Here is a 19,762-nt window from a genome sequence, read left to right as displayed (position 1 = left end):
TTTTAAGAGGAGTGTATAGAGTTTAGGCTTAGCAGGTGCTAAACAGACCAGACCACAAGAGATTGCTGAAAAAAGGTGATGAAACAGTGTGAATTTTTGTTGCCATGTCTTTGTTCCCTTTTGCCTTTGTGTGCTAATTGCTTATCTGTTGTTTCTTTGTAAGCTATTAACAAATTAATATTATTTTCCTGTATTAAAAATGTCAAACCTATATTCTGGCAACATCAAAATACTGAGCTTTCCAAACTGAATTACAGGGAGCGTTTTTGTGAATTCAGACCAGCTTAAGATCTTTCCCTGCATGTTTAAATCTGGGCTGTGTGTGGCAGATAGCCGAATCAGTCACAAAAAAGGGGTTCTCAGAAAGTGACTGAATATTAGTGAAAGAAAATACTACTGGAATCACATATGTTCTATGCATAAAATAAAATATTAGAATGTGTCATCTTAATCAGCTTTAATCAAAATCTTATAATTATGAGATTTTTAAAAATCTCAGAACCATTCTACGATTATTTTTTTTTTTGAGTAAGTTCACAGGATTACAGTAATTTAGTCAGGTAGGTTTAAACAGATCACCCTTAAAATTACAACATTAGCCAAAAGAAGTTAGAAAAAGTACAGAAAATATCTTATGTGTTTAGTGTTGGTTCTATAAAATATAGACACTGCAAAAATAGTTTATTAAGAAATGTTTAAATTAAAGTTGCCGTGTTAGGATTGATGCAATTGCAGAAACAGTTCTATTTTTCTAAGAAAATGGAAGTAAAAGTAGAGATTTCCTTGGCTGCTTCTGTTTTGCCTGACGTTATTTATCAATAGCACATGTATACTTGAAAGATAGCTTGAGGGTGAACAACCCTTCTAAATTTGCTTTGTTATATCTTCTCTGCTATTCATAGTCCAAAAGTGGAAGGAGATGATCTGATGTGATACTTTCAAATTTAAAAAAAGAAAAATATTGAATTTTTGTGTGTTAAACTTTGTATTTAAATTAAAAGTGACTGAGTTGACTAAAACAAGCAATGACATCATAATCTCTCCCTATTGATTTAGCCCTGTCTTTGAGAAATATTGATTCAAACACTGGTTTTAGATTTGGGGGTTTAGTTTTTACAGAGGCACTGAATCAAGCAACAGGTTTTTCTGGTTATCTGTGGTTATCTATAGTTCTTGGCCTTGCATCCTTTTCAAAGCAGGAAATGAGGATCTTCTGTTGGGACCATTTAATTAGTCCTACAGCCTTACCTTTTCTAGAAAGAGCAGCTCTTGAGGAACCCCTGTTCAGCATTTTGGCACTTCCTATTTCGTCTGAAGCTGTGTGAACAAGTTTGTTGCGTGTTTAGCTCTTGGGAATCATCTATGTCTTCCTAATGTAATTTGTAATGTTTTTTATTTTAAATTAATTTGCATTTTGCTGCAGAGTAGTTTGCAGCATTAACCAACTCCTTATTTGCTTTCTGAGGCAAGCTCACTGTTACTTTCTGTATTGTATCACGTAGACCTGTGCCAAAGATTACCAATAGGCCCAATAGTAATTAAGGTGGGAACAACAGGACTACATGATGACTGTGTTTCTCACAATGTGTATACGGGTCTTGTGAGCACATATATAAGAAACACCAACTGAGTCATTATTATGCTGAATGCTCTTATAGCAGGTATTTTGAAGGCAAAACTACAAGTCTCTGGGTAAAAAGGGGCCAAATTCCAACTCAGGGATTTAGCAAATAGATTGAGCTTTTATCTGAGATCTAGTACAATTATGTCTTTCATGACACCCTACTTTCCTGCTGTATGTATTACAGGAAGTTTTACAGTCTGGCTGAAACACCAGATACCGGGTATATTAGTTTGTAGGGAGTATCTTTGAGGAAGGAGCCTTTAATGTTGCATTTACATAAAAAAGCAGGTAGATTTGATTTTTAATGATACACTGCGGTCATGTTGTTAAATCTGTTACAAAATTCACAGACATCTGCCTTTTAGAGCAATTGTAGCAGATAAATGCAGTGCCTCTTAGAGACTCATGTTTTATTTTACCCAAACGTTTTTAGAATTAAAAGCCATAGAGGTACTTTTTGCTTTTGTTTTTACATGTCTTTCGTGTGTCATTGATGTTTTTTCAGATAAATTATTTGATGCTGCATTTATACATGTCTTGCATTTGTGAAGTGAATATTTTATTATTAATTTTCTGTTGTATAGATTAGGCAGTAGTATCTCTTAATGCCACTGACTTAACAGTAAATTGAAATCCACTATTTGACTGAACAATGAAATGGCTTCTCCAATAAACCTGGATGTAAAGGACCATGGAATGAAGTAAAAAGAAATGATCAGGGCTGGCAGGTCAAGCTCACTCTGTAAACATCTAGATTGGCTGAAGTGCAGCAGTCTATATTTACAGCAGAGCTGGCAGAAAGAAAGGTGTGAGTGTTCTTCATCTGCATCAAGGCAAAGCCTTAGTTTAAGTTGCTGGTAAAGAAGTTTGAAGTATTCTTGCATTTTGTTCCCAGAAGCTTATTCAGGAGTGTTCTGGCACTTAAAGGATCACATAGTTATACTGGTCTTGAACTAATGTTAGCATTGCACAGAAGTGGACAAAAAGGCCTAAAAGGTCTTCAGCACCTCCAGGTTGACCTGGAAAACGACATCTGACTACACCTTAGAGGTTTTTTTTTTTCCTTGTAGAAAGATGTTTTCCATTTATGGTGGTGGTTTGGTTTTTTTTTAGTTTGTTTTTAATTTTTATCTTTACCTGGCTGGCAATTTTTTGGTGAGGTAGTAATAATAAGAAACAGAATAGGTTGGTCACTTCTTCGAGCACTTGGAGATTTTTTTCTCCAGTTTCAATACTGATCTTCCCAACATTATTGCAGGATGAAGCATGGCTGAACTACAACACACATGTAATCAAGATGACCATTTGGTTATCACAGCAATTTGTAATATCTGGCATATTTCATTCCCCTTATTTTTCCATTACATGCTATTTTCAGAACATGATAACTTTAAATAACAATCAATTTATGTCCATTTATTTAAAAATAAATGGAAGTGGTGCATCTTTTGTGTAATAATGACATACCAAATATGTATGAAATTTATCAGATTGTAAGGAGCTGGCTAGTAACATAGAACACACAGGTTTACGTCATGGTTTACTTTATTGCTGTTGTTTGTGAATACATTTACCTGTAAATGTTACTTTGGCATATAATGATTAGGAGAAGGAAACATTTTTATATTTTAGGATGGCATATGATTTACACCTGTATCTGAAATACAAACTTTATAAAAAAATAACAATAAATATTGTATAGGATTCCTTGAAAGCTGAGGTTCATGTTCAGGAAAGGAGCTTCACAAGTTATGCTCACATTACGTTGGTTTAAATGAACCGATAATTATTATTTTGTCTCAGCTTACATGGTCAGGGTTTGCTCCAAAATAAGAGCAGGTTGGGTGAGTGGGATTGCTTAGCATGTGCTCCTTCCCACAGGAGGTATCTTTACTCTGAAGGATCTCTTATATACAAGACAAGATTCTTTTCATTATACTAATACAATCCTTCTTTTAAACAGCCATAAGCTGGAATCCTTGAAGGGTCCTTGTCTGAGTTTGAACTGTCTTCTAGGAGTGGTCAACATATTAGTTGCACACATAGAATTAATCCTCTCCCAGGGGAAATCCATTTATATGTTTCATGTATAAAAGAAAAGAGAGAGAAATAAATCCCCTTATTCATACTCCTTTTAGAGTTTTGCAAGCCTATATTGTCCGAGTTAGGCTAACACAGAGGAAATATAAGAAATAAACCAGCCACTATTGCTAATTAATAAGGATTAGTAGGGTGTAAATGGTAGTAGCTTTTTTAGATTGTGTGGAATGGTTTGCTAGATTTAGGGTAGAAAGAACAAAGGATACTGATCGGGGACCCTTCAGAGTGTTTACTTCCTAAAGAAGCGTAAGCCCAAGTTGTTTGTGCACACTGTGCTAACATCTACTAGAATATATAGAGGATGTGGAGCAAAAGTGTCTGGGTGAGAGCTGTGTCACTGCTTTGTTGGATACCATTGTACTTATAGGAGCAGCAGAAAATGCTTAACAAATTGGCTTTTGACATAATCTGAGAGTCCGGTGCTTATTTACTGCTATCCAGCAGAAGAAAGCAGTTCCTCATAAAACACATGAAAGTAGATTGGACCAGACTGTGGGCTTATGAAAACTGGAAGGGTCTCCCTAGAATCAGTGTAGCCAGTGGATGATTACATCATGCAAAGATAGGCCAGGGAGCCTCCTTGACCATTTTTTTCAAAAGTGGTAACAATGTCTAATTTTCTAGTGAAGTGCATGAGTCACTTTGGTCAGCTCAGTTTTAAAGGAAGAGGGCGCTTTCACAGACTACTTCATAATGTGTGTTGTTTGAAAAATCAGGCTTTCATGCTGGCTTCTGCAGAGTAATTTTTTGCAGGTTAGTAATTGCAAATTGGTTCAAAACAGGAATTTACTCTCTCCCAGTCCAGTAAGAAACTGGATTTACAGATTTCTAGTGAGCAGTGGATTCAAGACAAGTCCGGTGCACAAGAAACTGGCCCAGGTTGCCTTCTGTTTTATATTTTTCACTTCAGTTTTCTCTTCTGTAGAGTTACTAACAAAACAGTTCACTATATTTGGAATGCTAATGGCAGTCAAGTTATATCAAAAGAGGGATCTATTATTAAATTGACAGAATGTCAGTGGCAGAAATCAGCTATAAATTGTTCTGCATGTCATTAGCTGGAAAAATCACATGCAAATTTTTAACATTGATCAAAATTCCATTTCTCGTTGATTTTTGCTGTGCTAGACCTAGGACAGAATAAGAAATTATTCTTGGGTGTTGTTTGGTACGCAACAGAAATTACAGTGCTTAAAGCCAACTTTTACCTCATGAGTAGCTTATGCATTCATTTCTCCCTTAGAAATAATGTTTACCTAAGTTAGTGAAACCTGGGTGAGGTCTTTTTACATTTAAAAGAGATTTCCCACATATCTGTTTTTGGTTGTCATATCCTTCAGTGTGCTTGTCCAAATCCTACCCACATACCACTATGCAAATGAGACACTCCCACATAGTGAATGTTCTGCACAGAAATCATGAAACGCCTAAGCAGCCTTTTTTCCCATTTAACAAATGGAGTTCTAAAAAATATTCTAAAGAAAGTACAATTCTGCCCACCAGCTGAGGATAATGCAGGGGCACCTTTAAAGTTTATTGTTATATAAGCTTATAGGAAGAAATGAAGCAAAAATGGCAGACTTGCTGCAGCTTTGGAAAGTTGCGGGCTGCTCAAGATGGAAAATAAACTAGTTTAATTCGCATAAGCTACTGATTATACTTAAGTCAATACACTGACACAAGCTTAGCTGGCAAACCTCTACATCTTTGACTGAAAAAAACCTGCAATGATAAGACTAGGGTGAGAGTAATTTGCTCTTAATACTTTTCGAAAGCATCCAGTTATGTTGTTGGCGATGATGTTTTTCACAGCAGCGGTGAAAATGTTGTCTTGATTGTTATTTAATTTGCAGTTTAATACAGTTTTTATTTGCTTTCCCAGACTAGAAAAGCGAGCTCTGCTATGATGGCCAATCCCAGAAATAACCAGTGTAGCTCTTTCACACCTTCATTGCTACCTGCACAGCGTATTCTTTTGCTGCCTTCTGACAAAAACTTTTGTCAATTGATCCTATGTATTCGTGAAGGTTTTTTGTGTTCTGTTTCAAGAGCAGCTTTGTTTCAGAGGAAGCTCCAGGAGCTCCTACATGTGTGTTCATGACAATATAAATGTTTGCAGGGAAGTTTATATTCTTTGGGGGTTTGAGGTGGTAGATGAATGTAAAAATCTATGTGTATCACAAATTGTTGTTTTCTAAAAAATGTTTACATTAAAAAAACAAAAACTAAAGCAGTGCTATGAACAAAATCTAATATCATGTCTCAAAAAAATAATGTTTTAAACCTTCCTTGTTCCATTACAATTTAAACTAAAGCAGTCTTATTAGAAGCTGGATTATTTATTTGTCATATTTTTCTTATATTTTGGTCTTATTAGTCAAAATGAATTATAAATGACAGAGTTTGCTGTATTACTCTTCATAGTTCAGTGATTGGTTTCAATATGTTGAAATAAGTAACTATTTAAAGCCATCTGTTTCCTTTGGAATGAGAAGTAATAACACTCTCATTAGTGTTAAGCATTTAACTGATACTTAAAAAAATAAATTTAGGTTAAATTGAAGTTTATCTTTTACTGGTTCATATACCATCAGTAGTATTTTGTTTTAGGACATTAATCAAATAAAAATATATGTTATATTTAAAAAACTATAGGTCTTTTTTATTGTTAATATTTGACAGTATTTGCATTGGGAAATCATCTAACTCAGGCATTAAAAATAAGTCTCACACAAAATTGAACAAGAAAGCTTCACCCTAGTTAGCTGAGCAGGATGTTGGCCATGTATAGGCATTATTCAGGTCTTCTGTACAAATTTATTTAACAAATGTGCTGACTAGAAAACAAATCTATATTTCCATTTTAACATGGCTAAAAATTAGGAAAACAGTTACTTTAACACTTGAATCAGAAGTTCTGTCTGCTCTTCACTTTTGCTCATGACACTGCAATTTCACGCTAAGTTTTGGATGTTACTGATATCAGCTTGTTCCTGGGAAAGCCATAAAATCCTGAGTCAGGTCACTTGGCAGTCAAGTGGAAGAGAAAACTGCTTTTCAGCTATATTGTATTGCTTTAAATTGCAAATGTCTTTGTATTTGACTCAGTGGTTTTTTTCTCATTTTGTTTTGTTTTTAATCCTGCTGTTACACTCTCTGTGTTAGAATCTAAGATTTATATTTCTTTGACTGTTTAATGTGTTCTTTCATCGCCTTCATGAATAGTAATGACTAGCTTATGTATATCCGGGGAAGTAAGGCAAAAAGCCCTTGAGTGTGCCAAGTCTGAAAAAATTTAAATTAGTGTAACAAATGTTAGAAGAAGAGGAATTAAGGCTCTTATCAACCAACCGTAAGCCAAGAATCTTTTAAATTCTGACAGTGGTTTGGTAGATACAGTTAAATCTAGCTTTACTTATGAAAGACAATGGCAGGTGTGTGGTTCGAAGTAAAAGGTTTCAGCTTAATGAAAGGTTTTTAACATGTTATTCTAAATCCACAGAAAGGTAAATCTTTATTCCAAGGTGTAGATCATTTCTAGTAGGGGAATCCTGTCATTTTTAATGAACAATTTTCTTTTCCTCATTTCTAATTAGCTTCACCACTTAGATTCCAGAATGCTAGCCTTCAACTCTGAGATTTCTAATGGTAATAAAGCACTTAAGGTGGTATTTAATTAAAGGAGAGTGGTGATAGGAAAGACCTGAGCAGGGCTGAAATGCTAATTCTTTTGCATTTCTCAGTGGCCCCTTGTGATTGTGATTGATGAGTTGATTTCTCTTTACAACTTCATTTGCAACATGTGATAATACCCACAGGCAGAGGTGCTGTGTATTTCTGGAGGAAAGCTCATGATTAGTACAAGCTGATGTGTTAAATAGGGTAGAGGTAGGGTGAAGAGCTCTCTTAGCTCTTAAGCAACCTATTAAATAACTGGTTTATGGTGGGTGATGTGGTCCCCATGTAAATGCTAGTGCTTATAATATCTTTATCTACTTTTACCTTGAAAATATGAATTCTCCCACCCAACTGTCTGTCCTACCTTTTCCCTCTTCTGTTTGTCTCAGTTACTGTGTTAAAATTATCATGCCAGGTAGTTGCTGCTATAAGGAAAGGCTATAGAGCTTTTTTTGATTCTTCAAGGCAAAATAGTCAGGACTTTTTTTAAAAATAAGTACTTTCCTTATTAATAGAATTCCTTGTTACTGAAATTCTGACTCCAATTTGCAAATTCTGGAATGACAGATCTGTTTCTCGTTTGGAACCAAGAGGTTCACCGTGGAACTATCCAAGCTTCTTGTGCTGTCAGTCTGCTTGCACAGAGGATATGGAGTTGTCACCACCTTGCCCCTCAAAACTGGCTTTCCTGTAAGCAGTTCTGACCTGCTCACATCTGAATAGATCTCCATGTCATTGTGTAATATAAGCATTTCCAACAGTGAATTTCTACAGGATTACTATAGTCATGTTAGTATAGTATATTTGCTCTGGCAACAGAGGAAGCCAACAGTATCCTGGACTGTATAAACAGCAACATAGCCAGTAAATTGAGGGAGGTGATTTTCTCCCTTTACCTGGTACTTATTAAATCACATCTAAGATTTTTGACCCAGTCTGGGGCCCTTCACTGCAAGAAAGATGCTGATCAACTGAGGTAGATTCAGCAGAGAGCCCCCAAGATGTTCATACGCTGGACCACATGCCATATGGTAAGACGATGAGGAAACTGTACTTGTTCAGCCTGGAGAAGAGAAGGCTCCAGTATGACCTAATAGCAGCCTTTCAATGCCTTCAAGAAGGTTATCAAGAAGATGGAGCTAGTCTCTCCACAGAGGTGCATGGTGGGAGGAAAGGAGGCAACATAAATAAATTGCAACAAAAGAGGTTCCAACTAGGTATGAGGAAAAACTTTCTCCATTAAGACAGTTTTAGCATAGGAACAGGTTGCCTGGAGAGTTTTCACAGTCTCCATCCTTAGGGGTTTTAAAAAAATGTCTGGATCCAGCCCTGACCCCTGGGTCTGACTGCATAATTAACCCAGCTTTGAGCAGGAGGTTGGGCTAGAGACCATAGCATGGAGTGTAGTTAAACACTCTTCCATAGCCAGATAAGTTTTTATTTTTCACAGCTGATACATGTTATCTAAAACACAATTTAAAACTAATTTCTTACCATTTAAATTGGATAATCCAATGTAGTGCAGAAGTGCAAATCTTTAAAATGTTTTCTGTACCCTCTAGGCTGTCCTACCCATGCCTCTCTGTCACTTCAGGGGTAGAATTGGTCTAGCTACCACTTTCTACTTAAAATTTCTCTCCTGTCTCGTTAGTGAATAAAATGCTCTGACAGCCTTTTTTTTTCAGTTTTAGATCAAAGTATTATTTAACCTAAACAGAAGGGCAGAAATATTTTAAATCTTTGTAAAATAACAGTCTTATGTATGCACTTGTATATCCTAAAGGGCTACCATCCCTTCTGTTAAGATTCTAGGCAGATTTCCATTTTCCAATCACTGCTAATCTCTCAGGTCAAGTATTCATTCTTTTGCAGTCTTTCTCCTCATTTGAGTGAGTGTGTGTTTTCAAGCTAGCAAGGGTATTCGTTTTTCTGAGTTCACAAGAGTAGACTTTTTCGAAATCTAGTTGTCGCAGCTCACATTTGAAAATAAATTGGCAAAATGAACGGTTCTTGCAAAAGTAATAGTTATTGCGTATTTTCATGATTATTGGTGAAGGGATATTCCTGAATCATTGATTGTTCCTTACCTTGCTTGTTTTCCCAGAAGCCCACTATTAAATGGAAGGAGTACCCAGACAGATCATTGCAAAAATGACTGTAGTGTTTTAAGAAGCTCTCTAGCTGGAGGCTCACAGTCCTCCAGTTAAGACATCAAAAATATGTTATGCGCTCAGGCTTCATCTGATTCAGAGGAGAACTGGGTTGCATATACTGAACCATTTTGGGGGTCCAAAAAGCCAAACCAGCTAATATGCAGATGCATGTAAGGAGTTCCCAGATTTCCTCTGAGCTTGCAGATGGTGGCATGTTGGTCGTTGTCATTTCCTTGCTGATCCATCTGACTGCAAAGTGCAGTATATTCATAAAAAGAGTACACATCATAAAATTTAATCTAACATAGTATCTCAGTAACTAGGTCAGACTTACTGCACCATAACTATTCTTCTACTTCACTATTCTTGTGCAATTCAGTAGCTTAGAGTTAAAAAGCTGTAACAATTTCTGCAAAACAAAACCACTGATATGTGAAACGAAAAAATAAGTTCAGCAGAGTGTCTTCATGGAACATAGTAATCTCTTAAAAACGAAATGCAGCCTTGTGCAAAGGGTCGGTGCAAATTGCCCTATTACTTCCAAATTCTTTCAATGCTTTGTCATTTACAGCAATGTGCAAAAAGTTTGGATTATATTTGAATATAAAATGTTTGGATTCTACTGAGCTTCTGATCCTAGTAAACTGTTGTTAAGGGGAAAGAACTTCCTGGTTGGAGACCAAGATCTGGGTGTCTGTATCTATCTAGTTAATTTCTTGATGTCAAGACAATTATTTGTGAATATTGGTACCTCTTCTACTACTGATTTTTCAGAAATCTTTTTTGATGACAGCTAATTGCATTAATTGGATTGTGTAGAGTGGAAGTACAAAATGGCAAGGTACATACTTATTAATATCTTCAGCCACTTCTGATTATTTTAATATTTCTGGCGGATATTTTTTTGTGATCCTGAAAACACACATAAAAGCTAGTTTTCATATGAATTCTGTGGGGGTGTTTTCTAGCTTGCAGTTAACATGCAGCTGACTAATGGTACATACCTGGCAAATGCAGTTGTAGAGGATTTTGTTAGGGCTGTATTGCTTTCTAATTCTGAAGTAATTTGTGTTTCAAAACTCAGTGTTACATGTAGATGAACTACAGGTTCTGAGATTATTCTCCAAAAAAGGACAGAGATTATTTTAATAACTTGCAGACAAATAAGAGAATCTGAGGACACGTAAGTTACAGTATTAACGTGGAGTTGTTTGCATCAGAAAGTTTCATTGCTTAAGGGAAAGCTTACTTTCACTGAGATTCTGCACAGACTGTTAGATGCTCTGCTTTTAATTTTAAACTATTTGACTTTTTGCTTTGCTTAAAAAAAAAACCCTTCTTTTCATCTAAGGAGATGGGATCACCATTTAGCTGGGCTATGTGGGTCAGTGCAGGCTTTGTAGTAACTTGCTAATTTAGTTATTTTTAATCATTATTTTAAGTGAAATGGTGCAATGATGTTGCTCTTTCATATTCACAAAATGTAAGATGTGAGCCAACAAATTCTAGTAGCAAACTATGCTTTTAATTTTCTGGTTTATGCATGTAAGAAATGGAAGCAAAATGTAGTAAATTGTTAAAGCCCAAGACATACAGAAACAAGGATTTAAGTTCAGGTTGTCTTCACCCACACTCTCACTTTTCTGCATAGGGCAATAGAGAATTATACAATGTGTACTGCTTATATTGTTTGAATTAATGTCATATTCTCTGTTTAATTGGAAATATATTGTATAATAATTTGCTTGTTTCTGAAGTGTGTGAGAAGTCTTGAGTTCAGGTTATTTAACTAGCGTTCCATGTTACTAAAATTAAGTTAAAATATTAATTTTAAAAATTTATTTCGTAATCCTTATTAGCAAACAACATTTTCAGATCAATTTACTATGCTTCATAACTCCCCATTGAATATGGTTCTTAGTTTGATACCATGTACATACATATGTGTGTGTGTGCACGTGATACTGAAATTTAATTTGGTGTGCATTGCCTTTCTTAATTGATGCTATTAGTCACTGCAGACCTCTTTTTTAGAGGATTACAATCTACTTTTTCAGCTTTTGTTAATTTAAATTAGCTTACTGCTTTGTTGTTTTTTTGGTAGTTTCGTTGTCGTGCCCTGCCCCTCCCCCACCCCCCCCCACCCCCCCCCCCCCCCCCCCCGCAGAAACTGTAGTCAGTGGAAATATTAATAGTTGTATAATTATATAATTTAAGAATCCATTTTAAACATTGAACCTTTTTGTTAGTACATGAAGCCAACTGACAAGCAGTGAACCCTTTGTTACTTATGCAAGGTGGTTAATTTAATTACCACTTCATAAAGGTGAACAAATAGGAAGTGCCATAGTTGTGTCAAGTTCCAAAATACCTTTTCATCCTCCAAATTAGGTTTGGTTTGGTTACTTTCCCAGATTAAAATTAATGTTTCTACATTTTTGTTGTTGTATTTAGTCTCTGGCAGCTGAAAACCTGTTTATTCCTGGTGGATTAAATAGTGATAATTTTTCATTGTTGTTCATTATTCATATGTAGAAAAAGCACGTTCCAGTAAAAGCCTACCAAGTTTATGTGTTATGCTGATCAAACACCTTTTCTGAAGCACAGTCCTTCACATACCTGATTCCTACTAAGTCTGACAAAAATCAGTAGGCTGTAGTAGCTCATAAATTATTGTTCCTTTTTAAATGTGCTCTTAACTAGTAGAAAGCAGATGATGTTGCTTTACTCTCCAGAAAATTAGCAACACTCTCATTATAGCTATTGCTGCTTCAAGGAAAATGTCTTTCCTTTTACACAGACAGGCTTCAGAAGAACATAAGTAATTGACAGCGCACATTACACTGTAACTATGAGTTCAGGCATACTGGGTGTACATTAAAAAGACAATGGAATAGATTAGTTTGAGGGTATAATGCATATCAAACTTGTTCTATACAGATATCAGAATATTAAATAAAAGGAAAAGGCTTCATAAAAATCTCATGTAATTCCTCTTGGCATGGGTATATGAGTAGGTTTTTCCTTTAAGTATGCTGATATGATTAAATTTAACTTGACACAAGTGTTACACTATACCATGTGATAGTAATATTTAAAAGAAAAAACACTTTTCTGATTGAATACCTACTAGCTATCAATTTCTGTGTAGCAATATCTAATCTGAATTTCTTTTGCAGCTAGAATACTAACACATTTGCTGTATTCTCCATCTCGCTAGGTGCGCACTCAGCAAATACCGAACTGTTTCAATATTTTTTATATCTTATTTAATCTAATGTACTAGTATAAAAGACAGCCAGTTCACTTCATGTGGCTTAAAAGCAGTTTTCAGGCTATCATTCTTCCCTCCCAAAACAGTCTATGTAGATGCTTATTTTCACTAATTCTAGAGTTTGGATGCTGTGCTGTTATACATGCTGCTGCCCTGTATAAACACAAATGCTGTTGGATGTGGTTGTTATAAATTAGCTGTATGCTTCTGGTAAATATGCCAAAATTTTTCTCAGTGCTGTTTCAGTGTTAGAAATACTTCCAACAGCCTTCCCTTCCTTACACACAGAGGCACAAAATAAAACTCTAAGCTCTAAGAGAAACATAATTTGTTCCCAGTCCCACAGTCTATATTATTTTAATATAATGTGTAGTTCAAAGCAGTGGTGTTTAAGCTTACCAGGGTTAAGCACCTATAGCATATGGCAGAGGCCAGCTTTATAGCAAGATTTACTATCATATGTATATGTTAAGTCTTGTGAAGAAGGGCTAGTAAAAATAATAAATCTCTGGAGAAGATGTGCAGGGAGAAGAAATATAGTTCTGCAGATTTGAAAGCAGTTTTAGTCCCTGTCCAAAAGATGGGGAAATTTAAAATACAAAGGCAAATTGGCCATTCCTTCCATAGTAACAGAAGCTTTTTAGAAATTTAACAAAGTACAACTTAGCAATCAGTATAGTCAGTGAAAGGCTTTCCAATGCTATAGGAAGCATTAAAGGATTGTTTATCTTTTTCATAACTGCAGATTCATGGTAGCAGCCTATTAATATAGATTTTTGTTTGTTTTCAGCCAGTTGTGACATTCAGCAGTTCTTGGAAATATATTTTGCATTGCATAGGCAAATCTTATTTCCATTTTTATCTCATCGGTGAGAAGTTGTTGAACAACGTTAGACCCAGTATTGACCCTAAAGTATACAACTTAGTACTAGTCATAAGCCAAACATTAGGCCTTTGATCTTAGAGCCTGATAGTCCAGCCAGTCTTCAATCCATCTGACAGTCCAGCCATTTCTTCCGCAGCTCTCAACTGGCAATGCTATGGGAGACAGCAATAAAAGCTTTATTGAAGTCCAAGTAGATTGTATCTGGTGCTTTAGCTTTGTCCATGTAGCCATCTGTTTTTGTTTTTTGAAGGCAACCAGGTTGATCAAGCACTATTTTCCCCTGAAAAATCCATGCTGACCACTTCAAATTATCTAAGTCTCCTTTGTGTGCTTGGAAATGGATTCCAAAAGGATGTTCTCCATGATGTTTCCAGGGCCTGAGATGAGGCTGAGTACTCAGCAGTTCCTCGAATCATTCTCCTTGCCTTTTTAAAAGACAGGAGTAATGTTAGCTTTTTAAGTCACCTGGGACTTCCCCTTTCAGTACAATTTTTCATAGTTTAAAAGGCATTGGCCCATGATCACAGTGATCTACTCCTTCCGCACCTTCTGTTGAATGCCTCAAGGTTTCAAATATGTAAATACATTCAGCTTCACTAAGTATTCCCTAACCTGTTGCATCTCCATTGTTCATTGTCCCTCTTCTCTGCTACCCATACTGTCCATGATTTGGGTGCAATGATTTAGGATCAGACTTCATCTGAACAAAAAAGACATGAAGTACTTCATTATATTACAATGACTTTTTCATCACAAGGCTGTCTCCTCCCTGCATCAACATTTTCCTTGAACTTTCTTTTGCAACAAGCAGACCTGGTATGTAGAATCCTCTCCTGTCACACTTAATGTATTCACTAGTCTTAGTTTCAGCTATGCTGGTCAAAAAAAAGCCCAGATTTTGTCCTCAAGTACCTGAGCAATACTTTTATGCTCCTCTCTTGTTGCCAAGTCTTGATTTCATTGCTTGTATGCTCCCTTTTTTTGTCTCTCCTTACTGAGAAACTTTCTGCTTAGCCATGCGGGCCTTCTGCTAAGTATCGTCCTTCTTAATGGATGGTTTGTTCCTACATGCTGAAGTTCTGTTTAATCAGTGGCTCAATCAATCAGGCAGCCACCTTGGACAGTTTTCTCTCATGGGTGAACCTCAGGGATTCCTAATAATTCCCTGGATAAGCTGAAGTCTTTTTCCTGAAGCCCCGTTTTCTACTTCTGCTGTTTATCTTCCTGGTCTTCCTCCAAATTCCCAAACTCGGTCATGTCATTGTCTTTATGGAGCTTACCACATAAATCAAACTCTTAAATTTACCTGGTTTAAACAAAGTAAAACAAAACAAAGCAGCTCCCACTAGTTCATTTGGGACAGTTTTACAGTAATCATTATTGTTGAACTTGGCTAATTCAAGGCAACAGGCTTATTAAGTGGCCCTGTATACTTTGATGTTTGCAAACAAATAGTGAAGGAGGTATGATCTTCAGTCATCTTTGCTGCTTAAGACAACTTATGACATTACGTTCTCATTTCACTTACTTGCTGACTGTGTTCCTTGTTTTATTTCAGTAGAGTGAAGTAATGATCCTCTAATTTATGATATTGAAACTTGGACCTGTTTCACATATAATGGATGAACTGTGGTTATTGTGGTACTGCCTTAGAAAATGATTCAGCATGAGGGATTATGAAAAGAAATGTCTCCTTTCTTTTCTGAGGCTAAATCACAGCTCACCAATGAAAGACTGTCGCTGGTTAAGCAAGGTCATTCAAAGTGTTCGGTTCAAAGAGATGGCATGCCAGTTTTCACTCAACTGCTGCGGCCCTTCAGTCTTCTTGCATAGCATTGCTCTGTCCCTGTAGCCTTGGTTTACTGCAAACCTGAATACCTAGGGCAAGCTGCATTTTGATGCAGTGACTTCAGTGGTGCTTTTGTGTAGCAGACAAGTCTGCTAGGCTGAACAGTGAAAACACTGCCTGTTTACAGTTCTGTTTTCTTGATTCTCTGTGTGTAGTACTTGTGACACACATCGCTCATTCTGCCTAGTTACTTTGGTTTTATTTTTAATATAAAATCGTTTGCACATGAAAAATAACTGATCAGGTACATATGAAACTGTGATATGTTTTTTCCAGAACAAATGGCCTTCAAACATGTTGCCTCTGCACATTAATGTAAGTTCACCACTTTCTATAGCTGGTAAATACATTGCTATATTTTGTGGCATGTCCATTAGGAAACCAACTGAGAAAGCATTCATTTAACATATTCTGGATAAGGCAGCATCTGTAAATTGGGAATAACTTTGTATAACTATTAACCTCAGCTAGATTAAATTGCCTAGTTTAGACTCTTTTAAAAGAACCAGCTGTATCCAGTCCCAAACTACTGAGAAATTCATTTACCTTTTTTTGGAGTAAACTGCAGTTGAGATGTTGAATTCTCCTTACAACAAATCTCAAATTAATTACTTTAGCTATTTTACAAGAATTTCTCAGATTTCTAGAAATTATCTAACTGTTGAAAACTATACACTTACAACTGGATTTGATTGCTCTTCAGTTCCCCTCTGCAGAGTGTAATCTTTTGCAATGTTCAATCCTTGACCAATAGGCGGCATTTAGAGAAGTTTTTTGACTCAAATTCTAGAAATACTTACGCTTGTGTGTAAGTTAAAAGGTAGGAATAGTCTCGGTGGAGTTTAGAAGAAAGGTTTACAAAGTGTGATGCAGGGTTGTGTCAAGACGAGACATTGCCCTGCTACATAATCATGGTTTGTCACCTGGGCTAGTATGTCTGGCTTCCCAGAAGTGCTAATACATCCTAGTAAAATTGTCTTGCCAACGCATCTCTGCTTCTTCAACTGCTTGAGCTATGAATAATATCTTTGTCTGTAGTTATAAAAGAAGACCCAATGGTTCCAGCTTTGCAGACCTGCAGGGTACATGGTTGCAGTGCATATGTCTTTCCTCTCCTGCACATCATCAGTTGTGGTAGCTCTGAGATCTGTGTTAGCTAGATTATAAGAAGAGATTGATGTTTTTAGAGCTTCCTGTAAAGGCTGGTAATTTACCACTTGGTCTATGTTGCCTTCATTCTTGCAGACTGAAGACTTAAGATTATTAAGAAATTGTTTCTCAGGACAAAATCTTTTATGTCAATATAGCATAATATATTTCTGCTGCTTTGTCCTCTTTCTCCAGCTCCCACTGATTATTTCTTCAGTGCGTTACCCTCTCACTTCTCTTGTTACAATTGCTTATGAACTGATTTGGGAACTGATCTAGCTTTAAAAATCCCATACCTTCAATCAGCACTACAGTGAAAGAAAAGAAAATATTGGTTTTTTTCAACCACTTTCTTAGATACTGAAAAGCAAGAAAATGGATATATTAACTTTACCACAGTTCAGCTTTAAGAGGTGGTGGTGATTTTCAATAAATTAATATATGAAATAGAATAAAATTTCATTTCAGTAGAAAAATTGCAGATAAAATTAGAAAGCTTACATGCTTGTAGTCGTTATTTTTCTAAAGGTGATGCAAAAGACAGAGAAGAACACTCTTTTCAATGGAGATGTAGTTGTCACGGCAGTGTTCCTCTACCTGTGATGAAAATTGTGACATTTGGCAGACAATTAAGACATGTCATAGTTTACAACATTAATCTGCATTGTTTGTGAATCTATCCTTGGCTTGCATGCATGATAGTGATTGCTACTTTCGTACTCCTCTGGGTGAGGATTAAACAAATGTAAATATATTTTTCTAAGAAAGCATTCCAAATCCATCTCAAAGAATTGAGGTATTTCTTGAGGAAAGAAAGCAGACTAGAAGTTGTAGCTAGTCTCTTTCTTGTCAGTAAAACCTTTATGAGGAAAGTCATCAAATAGGATAAAAGTATAAAATCCATTACCTCTCTAAGCATCATGTTCCTGTGCTTAACTTTCCTCATCTTCACTATTTTATTCTTTAAAGTCAACCAGAATTTATCTTTCTGCAACTTTTTACTGCTTCTTGTTCTTTCACTCTGTACCTTTGACAAAGGTCTGGTTCTGTCTCTACAACCATCCATTAGGTTGGAGAAGATGCAATTAAGTTGTCTGTTAGCCCTGCTTTCTGCAGGCAATGCTAAACCAGCTCCCTTAGCCTCTCCTCATGTGTTATGTGCACTAGCTCTCCAGGTGTTTTAGCAACCCACCACTGGACTCTCCATTTTGCAAATATATCTCTTGTCCTGGGGGACTCCAGTCTGGGCACAGTGTTCCAGATGCTGTCTCACAAGTGCAGTGCAGGGAGGAATAATCTCTTTCCTCCACCTGCTGACTATCCTTTTGCTAATTCAGACCACTATGCAGCTAGCCTTTATGGCCTCAAAGGCAAACTGCTGATTTGTTCTTAACTTACTGCTCACCAGGACTCTCACAGATCTTTTGGCAGAGCTGCTCCCTCACCAGTCAGTCCACAGCCTGTACCAATGCATTGGGGTTATTCTGTTCCAAGAGCAGGTCCTGGTCTTGATGCCCAAGGTGTGGCACTCATAGCTAACTGACAGTTAGACTTCTAAATGTTGACTGCTACTCTCTTTAAAGGCCAGCTTTTTATGTACCTTGTATGTTGACAATTTGGTCCTTTTTTCTTTTTTTTCTTTTTCCTTCCGTTTGGGTACAAGGGTGCTCCATTATCTTCTTCAGTACACTTCAGTAAAGGTGTAAAGTAAGATTAGGTGTACTTTCCTATATTGACTTGTGGGAAAGGACAAGATCATTTTATAACTTTCTTTTGGAATGTTTTAAGAGTCAATTCTCATTGCGAAATGAATTGTAGATACACCTGGTGAATACTCCAGATTCTCTTGCTGTATGGGTCTTCAGGCAATTTTGGAGGCTTGTGTTTTCAAAATGTGATGTAAAAGTCTTTCCATGTATTTAAAAAAGGCAAATATGGGTTGATGGAATAGAAGGTTGAGCTGCAGTTGAAAAGGCCTGTATAAAATACCTAAGAATCAGAGTTGGTGAAAGCGAGGGACAGGCAGGAAACTTAAGTTTAAAAAAAAAAAAAAAAAGAGAAAGTTTTAGGTAGTAATGTGGAAGCAAAACAAATCAGTGTGACAGAGTCATGCCCATTTGGGCTATTAGAAATAACAGGAGCAAGAATTGTGGGGTAGGACAAGGAAAGCTAGTATAATAAATCACAGCGTCATAAAAGTAGTAGGCAGTTTCAGCAGTGACAATTGAAAAGAATGAAGGTGTCAGAGGGAATGCTTTCTTCGTACCTATCTATACATCCATAATACTGTGTGATCTTGAATGCAGGCAGGAACTCAAACTACGTCTTAGTTTTTGGTAAGTTGTTTGCAGCCTTCTGTTAGATCTAAGTAAATGCGCAGGGTGTTGTGATGTTTCATTAGTTAGCCTGTTCCATACTTCACACATTGACAGAAAATGAACATTTCATGCAAGAGCATGAACTTTTACTGGAGTACTGTATGTTATATGTGGAGGACCAAAAGTAAATGTTTCTTTGTAATGGGAGTAAAGAGATGGTGCTTTCTTGCTAAGCTAGTAAAGACATTCTCTTTTGCTTATTTGCTATTACTTTTTCCCCCTATGCTCTCTATAAAATATTTGTTTTGCATTACCTTTCTTACTTTTGATGATACCCTTCTTTTGGAACGAGATTATTTCTTAAATGAAATCTGAATTTTGCTCTGTACTGAAACTCCCAAAAAAGAGAGGTGGCTGGAGAATTCCTTTTGTATGATTGCAGAAGCAAATGATCTGAGTCAAGTGGCCTGGTCAGATAATTAAGCTACAACAGAGAAACCTCTCAGAATCAGTCAGTTGTGATTATCGGTCCAGTGTGGTCGGATGTCTGATTCCTTCTGAAAAATTTGAAGTGGCTGCTTTTATTATCGTTAATTGGGGAGTGCCGGCAACAAATCTGGAAGAATTACGCTGCCGCTTTAAAGCAATCCAATATATTTCAGCTGGAATATAAGTGTAATGATGAATTGATGGCTGTTTATCTGCTGTTCTGCCCACCCCTTAGAATTTGA

General features: G+C 36.4%; 1 protein-coding gene across 13 annotated transcripts in view; it reads left to right on the top strand.

The window, feature by feature from the left end:
* The window catches only part of RBFOX1 (RNA binding fox-1 homolog 1), a 1,436,581-nt gene that overhangs the window by 1,266,347 nt on the left and 150,472 nt on the right, over positions 1 to 19,762 (top strand). The window lies entirely within an intron of this gene.

The sequence above is a fragment of the Phalacrocorax aristotelis genome, chromosome 10, assembly GCF_949628215.1.
Source record: "Phalacrocorax aristotelis chromosome 10, bGulAri2.1, whole genome shotgun sequence".
NCBI classification, from domain to species: Eukaryota; Metazoa; Chordata; class Aves; order Suliformes; family Phalacrocoracidae; genus Phalacrocorax; species Phalacrocorax aristotelis.
Note: the sequence above shows the minus strand (reverse complement) of the source record. Positions and strands in the feature narration are given on the sequence as shown.